Here is an 8,092-nt window from a genome sequence, read left to right on the forward strand (position 1 = left end):
TGTGGCAGGTGCAGCCGCCCAGTGAAAGCAGAGCTGCTTGGCTGCTGAGGTGTGGCAGCTCCTGGCTGCCTTTGTGCTCAGGGCTCTGTGGTAACTGGGGCCTTTGGCCAAAGGGAGCCGCTACTGACCGCAGGTCAGGTTGGGCCTGGGGATCAGTGGAGTCCCCTGGGGACCCTTTGGGAGCTCGTCCCCTGGAGCAGCACCTGCGGTCGAGGACTCTCCCCACGGGTCAGGACGCTGCCCAAGGAAACTCCTCGAGGGGCCTTGGGTCAGGACGCTGCCCTGAGCAGGTCCGCGAGGGTGAGAGCCCTCACTGGTCAGGTGAGTGATAGAGCGTTTTGGGTTGCCGTTAAACCCCAGGAAGCAGGGCTTTGTCTGCGTTCTGCGTTGCCATTAAACCCTAGCAAGCTGTTCTGTTCTCCTCTCAGAGGCATTTGAACCTGTAATTTACAGAGAGCTAGTTAATTGTGGTAATAATTTTTTTTTTTGGTGGTTGATTGTCTATTTGAGAGCCTCCGTAACAATATGCCAGAAGTCAGGCTAGGCTACATATGACCTGCTTAAAAAATTTTTACAGTGATAGTGTACTTCATAGACTGCGAGAAAACTCGTGTTTTGTTTTGGGGTTTTGTGCGTGTGTGTGTGCGCCATTTCCACTACTGGTGAACTGCAGATGTGGAAGTGATAATCAAGACCTCTAGGAGTTTAACTTTCATTACACAGTTTGAAGCCTGAAGCACACACATTGACACATCTCTCCTGAAAAAAGATCACATAGAATTGAAACTCACTCATCTTGTGCCTGTTCCAACATGATTTTTAGCCCCACACTAAAGTTGAAACATTTAATAGGACAGACTTTCTTGGTACAGTTTTAGTTGTTTTCTGTAGCAAGAAATAATAGTGCTTTTCAAATTCAGTGAGCTGTCTGCAGAGCATACAGTCTACCCAACGAGCATAATATTAGAGCAGTAACATGCCTCATTTCAAGGCTAAATCTATCAAGGTCTGCAGAAATAGTGCTAAAAAGTCCTTCACCGGTAGGAAATGTAATCACTTCTGAAAGTGTGAGCCCCCAGAGCTGCTGAGACAGGGGAATTTCAGACCTTGATTGTAATCTCATTATGAACAAGACACATTATCTTTGGTATTTGGAAAATGAGCCCAGTGTCTTGCATTTGGTTGCAAGATTACCACTTGCATCCTGCCAAAACAAGAGGAATCAGCAGAGGCACAGGAGAGTTAAGCTCTGAGCTATACCAGAGAAAGCTTTAAAAACTCACAGCTTATTTACATTTAAATATTTTTTGAGTAAGTAATGCAAACAACCAGGTAAAATGTGAAGAAAGTAAATGGTGAGCAGGAGATGAGCCGTATGTTTGGGAGCTGTGAAGGAACTGAAGGAATGTCGGGGTTGATTTCCTATTCACTGCATTCCCTAGCCTAAGAATAGAATAAAAGTACAAAACACACATCTCTTTAAAAAATAGACCTTGGAAAGTAAAACAAAAGCAATCAGTCTGAACAGGAAACACTAATGTCTGGGAAACAGTAAGAGGAACTTTTCCACAGAACAAGGAAAGCATTCTGCAGTTGATCTTATACTTGCTTGTACAGGCCAGAATGGGGTGTGGGACGGGGAGGGAGAGAGAGGATTGGAAAGAGGGAGGAATGATTACTTTTCTCTTACTGTTTATTCAATGTAAAGAAAGAATGCTACTTTAGAGACAACACATGCAAAGTGCTGGCTTCAAAGAACTAGTCACTAACAAGGCCACATCTTGGAAAATGCTAAGCCTCTTGTATCTTCTGCTGGCTGCACAGTAGTTGGCATGGCGAAGCCTTTTTTGGAACTGGTCTCAGAACTATGGAAAAAAAACACCAAACAATATCATGATTGTAAACAAAACAAAACTTTTCTGACACTGCATAGCTCTTTCACAACTAGATATGCCATCTGCTCCCAATCTGTCCTGAACAAATCAAGCTCATCAATTAAGCAGAGGCCTCTCAAAGACAGGAGTACTTGACTTCAACTCGCAGCCATAAAAAATCAAGTCAAATTTTCTGTATACAAGAGTTTGTGTGAGAGCTCCATTAGGAAGAAAGGAGAACACTCTTCACCACATTAATCATCTTAAAAACCTTCTGGTCTGTAAGGACTTTCTTGTAAAATATGTGGTTGAACTGAGAAGTTCATAAGCCAGTGAGTAGTTTTAGTGAAATCAGCATCACTATTTGTATAAATGCTTAGCAACAGAAGCAAGAGAAAATCTTGCCAAAAATAAATGGATTATATTTTTCAGAAAAACTGATGATTTTTCTATGCTTAAGGGCCACAGGTGTCTTTAAGCAGAGACACAGAGGGATGTAAAGGCTTACGGGCATTTTTATAAATACACGCACATTTTATAAATTACTTTTTGTCCCGGTACTGCCTGGATGGATGAGGAGTTTAACGCTGCCACCACTCGTGATGCCCACAGGAAAGCAGAGAACTGAGCGTGTCTTCTCAAGGAGTGTTGATTATGATGATTCATGCCAGGTTGGGACTGTAAGGACATTTCTACCCATGTTGGATTTCCACATTCAGTTCCTATCAGTAAATTAGTTTCCAGTTTATATCTAGAGAGTTCCCTGGCACCAGCAGTTTGGATAACTGAATTAAATGTCTAAGAAACCAACCACACTGTAAATTTGTGGTTCCCCAAACACTTCCAAGAAGTCATGATATCCACAATGAAAACTGAACAACAGTTCTGGGAACAATATCTAGAATTTCAGATCTGGATTCTTGCTTTGTGTTAGGCCAAAAAGCAATACTTAGGAAATGTTTTCACAAAAACAGAGGTGAGTTATCTGGTATGAAGGTTCCTCTTTTCAATATGTGCAATTATACAAGGCACAGAGCTATGAGAAGGAGAACTAATTCATTCATATTATGCAGTGCTCTTGTCTGAGGTAAGTGAGCACAAATGCCCAAAATAAAATCCAGGGTTCATAGACAGCTTTATGTGCACTGCCCCTAGCCAAGGCCACACCATCAAGAATGCATACCGGTTTCTTCTGGCATTTGAAAAAGTTTAGATACAAAAGAATTGGGCCTTGAAATTGACGAACGTTTTTCAAACCAAAATGCCTCAGACGAAATGTTTCAAAACAAGGGATATCCTTATGTGTTGCAATTTTGCTTCATTGGAAGTATTCCTACCACGTGATTGGTGATCATGCAGGTGAAGGACTTAAAACTTCTGTCTATGTATGGAAACAGACCTAATAGACAGGATGGCCTTTCCTGGGGTTTTTCTTTTCTCTGGTTTCTCCCTTAATGCTTGGCTGACTGGAAGATCTCCAGTTTCAGATCAAGCAAAAACATGCTGTCAGTCAAATTAAATTCATATAAAATAACCTAGTCAGCTTGAACAGGCATAAAATTTCTTTAACATCTCCGCTGTGCATTATTTTTGTAAAAAATGTAACTATTCTTCAGCATATTTTAGCTACGTTTTTCGGTATGTAATTATTTTAGTCTGAAATATGTGAAATCAATAGCAGTGCTGAAAACAATTCTCACTGATTTGAAGGTAATATGTGGTAAATGATCATTAAAATGTGAGCCGCAGCTAAACAGGGTGCCTACAAGAGGAAGGGGGGAATAAAACATGGGTTTTATTTCTAAGTAAGCTCATGTCTTTCATTGTTATTGCTATAGAAGTATTTTCTAATAGGAAATTTGCTGTTATGATATGATCACCACATATTAGAGTTACTTTAAAGAAAGGAAATATGGTTTATTTTTTAATTCAGTGTTTCCATGTCATGTATCCATATGTCACAAACAAGAATAGCACTTGATTTGCTTACCCTTCATATCCTGCTTTACTGACTTCTACTTCACTCTAGCAATGCCCTATAGCCAATATTTTTTCAACTCCTTTATAAACAGATAACAAACTATATTTACATTTTGAAGTTCCTGGCAATACCTTTTGTAACAAAATCATGTTTGATGGAAAGTCCTCTTTCAGTGATGCATTATAAATTAATTACTCTGTCTTGGTTCCATATACAAGTTAGGGCTTCTCTCTAAAATGCTTTATTCATTGCATAAGAGAATTGTAGGCAGCTGACAAATGGCTGTAGAGTTCAGTTTATCTGGAGTTCAAGTTTTTGCTTACACATTTAATTTTGGAAGTCAAGGATCCTGGCTGGGAAGGTCATTGAAATTCAGAGGACTGAAAAGGAAAATCTTTGAGCTCCATGAAACAGAGTCCTCTGTTTTCCCAACCATGACAGTATTAAGCAGTGTCTTTGATCTGCAATAAGCATAACTAATTTGAATTCACTTGATATTACTGCTAGTATCAGCTAAGCTTTTGTGCATCTTCCAGATTGCAGGAATATTATTACATAAGGAATATCTTCATCCCAAGCAGAACCATTTGAATCAAATCCTTTTATTCTTTAACAAATGTCATGTGCTACAAACCACAGCACTTCAGTAACTTAGTTAAAGGATTACCACCTGTTTTAGGAAAAAAAAAAAAAAAACAAACACAACAGTTTTAAGGACCCTATCTCCTGTAGTAATAAATAAAAATAAAAAAACCAAAGCAAAATACTGTATCTTAAAATTTTTATCTGGAGGAAAGACACAAAAGCTGTATTTTTCCCTGAACTTTTGTATTTATTTATCATATAAATAATACTAGATAATGAATATTGCCTTATGCAACACACCCAGATTATCAGGATTACTTCAAGACAGTCATGCATCTTAGTAAGCAGTATGGAAGAAAAGTGGGTAACTGATAGAAATCTCCATACCTTTCTCCATACTGTCTTTATAAATTCCTTCAGATATATACCATGCTTTTCTCACAAGAAATAACTCTTAAATATTAACAAGCAAGGGTTTTTTCTCCCCCGGCTCTTTTCTCTTTCCAGTAAGGAGATCCTTACTGAGAACTTTGCTTCTTGATCTTGCTGTGACCTGCCATAATCATCTCAGTCTTCTGGTTTTCAAAGCAATTCACTTCCATCAGTCACTGCATTAATGACCTGTTTCAAGCTTACTCTTGAAAGCAGTGTTAACTGTCCGTGGCTTGTATGTAAGAGATGGTGCACACTGTAATGTGGAGCCTGATCCAAAGTCTATCACGTGTCCACCAAGGTCACAAACATTTTACCTCTGTAAAAGCCTGTGCAGCACCAATGAAAACAGCAGCTCCTTTTAACTAGTACACCCATTACCATACAGCAAGCAATGCCAGAGAGGTGACTGTGATGGAACAGCACACATAGTTCATGAGTGGAAAGGACTATCTGTGTGTGCACCTTCTTTACTTTTGTGAGAAAATAAAGGGACAATCTTTAATGCTACAAAGCTTTGGCCATGATCTTATTTGGTCAAAGAGTGGGAGTACTCAACATACACTTCATATCAATAATTTAAGTCTTTCCTGCCTTCTGTTGCCAAATGCCACCAATAAACTTCATTGAAATACATTGGAAGCATGTGATTTTAGTAGACAAATGAGGTATCCCTTATCTGAATACAGTATCAAGTAAAAAAGTAAAACCAAAGGGGATATTAAATATAAAAGATAAACTACTAGTTACAATAGTAACCCTAAAAATAACAAGGTTTTACACTTGCTTAATTCACTGCTCTGCTGTTGTAGCCTGGTCTCTCGGTCAAAGCTGACGCAGCACTTCTGAAAGGAGAGATGTCGCTTTTTACAAGAACTAACTCCAGCTCTTGGAAGTAATGAAATCTGGCAACATCCTTGTTCTTTCTTACTAGTGTATTAGGTGATTTTCTGATCTTCTCTACTTGTTCTGGATTAACACCCAATTCACAGCAACTCACTCTGAGCAGATCTTGATAGGTCAGTTCTTGCCTGTCCAGTTCAATTTCAATGAAGTCATTGTCTCTGAGGTTCTGGAGTCTCACCTTAAGCACAAGTTCTTGCATGTTACATGGAAAGTTCCAGTAAAGAAAAAGGGCTGAAAGGCTGGCGTGGGATGGGTGGGCGACCTGTCGGGCTGCAGAGGTTAGGCCTGCTGGGCTGCTCCAGGCAAGACCAGAGCTCCGCAGCAGGGCGAGGCTGGCTGGGGAGCGGGGCCGTTGTGCACCTTGGGCTGGATATGGGGAGCAGGGCCGTTGTGCACCCCAGGATGGGCGCAGCATGGTGCCACAGCAACTGCTGGCGGGGCAGGTGGCTCTTCCCCAGCCTCTAATACAGGAAAGTCATCATCGCTGTTGCATGATGTAGGTGTGCATATGCTTTCAACCTGAGTTGCAGATGAGCAAGGACTAGTTTCACACTGGGAAGCAGAAGAGATGGAAGTACTTTCATTCTGGGATTCTGCCAAGATGTCTGGAATGTTTTCTTCATGTAAAAGTAAGGGAGTGGTGGGCTGGCCAAGTAGTTTGCAACAATTGGCAAATTTAAATCCTTCACCCCTTGGCATTCAGTTTCTTCCTCTCCCAAAAATCTTCTGGATGCCTGCTTTCGAAGTTAGCTGTGCAGCCAGCTCTCCTTTAGAGGTGAGGATTTGCTTATCTGCACCAGCATCCAGCAGGCAGGACACCACTGGAGCGTGGTTCCGCGTACAGGCCCAGTGCAGACAGGTCCAGCCATCGATCTCATTGCGGGACTTGATGTCCACCACCGTGCCCAGCAGCTGCCACACCTCTTCCATGTCCCCCAGCACCACCGCCTCCCACATCTGCTCCTCCAGCTCCCGTGCCTCCGCGACACTGCTTATCGCCGATGCCAGGGCGTGGGGCTGGCTGATGCTCAGCAGGGTACCCCCTGCCCACTCCTGGCTCCTCCGCTGTGTGCCCTCATGGCCACCACCATCTTGTGCCTGGGGACAATATCTTAGACTGGATATTAGGAAGCATTTCTTTACAGAATGGGTTGTTGAGCATTGGAATGGGCTGCCCAGAGAGGTGGTGGAGTCCCCATCCCTGGAGGGGTTTAAGAGTAGAGTTGACTTAGCACTTAGGGATCTGGTGTAGTTGGGAACTGTCAGTGTTGGGTTAATGGTTGGACTGGATGATCTACAAGGTCTTTTCCAACCTAGATGATTCTGTGATCTTTGGACTTGACTGGGAGACCAGCATGCAAACAGCTCATGCAAACCCCCAAGTTCAAATAGTACTGCAGAATTTTCTGAAAAGTAAATATTTCCAGGTATTTGTAAGTCAGCATCTTCAGTCACAGAGGATCTCCTTGTCTGATGGCTTCTTTGGGGAGCAGAAGACCCCTGGAGTCACACCATCTGACAGGGAAGCAGAGGGAATCTCCCAAGAGACTATTCCTATTCTGAAATCTACCTTGGGAATAGACAATCTTTCCTAACATGGCAGAAGAATATGTAATAAAGATATTACATGTCCAGCGTTGGTGGACATTCCAGATGGATCTGAAAAGTTGCCTGAAACATATCCAGTGTATAGTACAAAATCATAAGAATGTTTTTAAGCAGCAGTATTGTCCTGGGTGAAAGTGTGGGATCCTGACTGTGAAAAGCTTTTCCACTGCAATGGAAGAAGAAATCTTAGATATTGTCAGTTTCCTAAATATAATTTCAGTAGAAAGATAAAAAAGGTCTTTTCTGTGAAACCAATTTTTATCTATATACACCCATTTTTGAGGTCATTAGCTGGCTAACTGGGCATCAAGCAGCAGTCTCCCATATCCTGTATTATTCAGAATGGAATAGATCAGGATTGGGAGCTTCATTTAAAACAAAGACAGAGTAAGGGAAGTTAGCAAGAAGCAATGTCAAAGGAATTGTCCGCTGTGGCTTCAGGCAGGGCTGGAGGCTATACAGAGGCATTGAAAAAGCATTGTTAGCTGACTAACAAGCCATGCATGGGTCTTCAGAAGGACACAAGAGGATGTAAGATTTCAGTAGCCTAGAGAGGATGCTTGGTGGTGGTAAATTTTTATAGTAAGAGGAAAAAAAAATAATAGGTTCTTTTCTAAAGAAAATTGATAATCAGTCTCCCCTGTCTTTTGTTCTTTTATTATGCTTTTTTTTTTTGCTTTTTTTTTTTTTTTTTTTTTTTTTTTTT

General features: G+C 41.3%; 1 pseudogene; it reads right to left on the reverse strand.

Moving 5' to 3' along the window:
- Positions 1 to 5,659: 5,659 nt before the first annotated feature.
- Positions 5,660 to 8,092, reverse strand: part of LOC113479179 — a 15,715-nt pseudogene continuing 13,282 nt past the window's right edge.

This window comes from Athene cunicularia, assembly GCF_003259725.1.
Source record: "Athene cunicularia isolate RWA chromosome 4 unlocalized genomic scaffold, athCun1 chr4_part1, whole genome shotgun sequence".
NCBI classification, from domain to species: domain Eukaryota; kingdom Metazoa; phylum Chordata; class Aves; order Strigiformes; family Strigidae; genus Athene; species Athene cunicularia.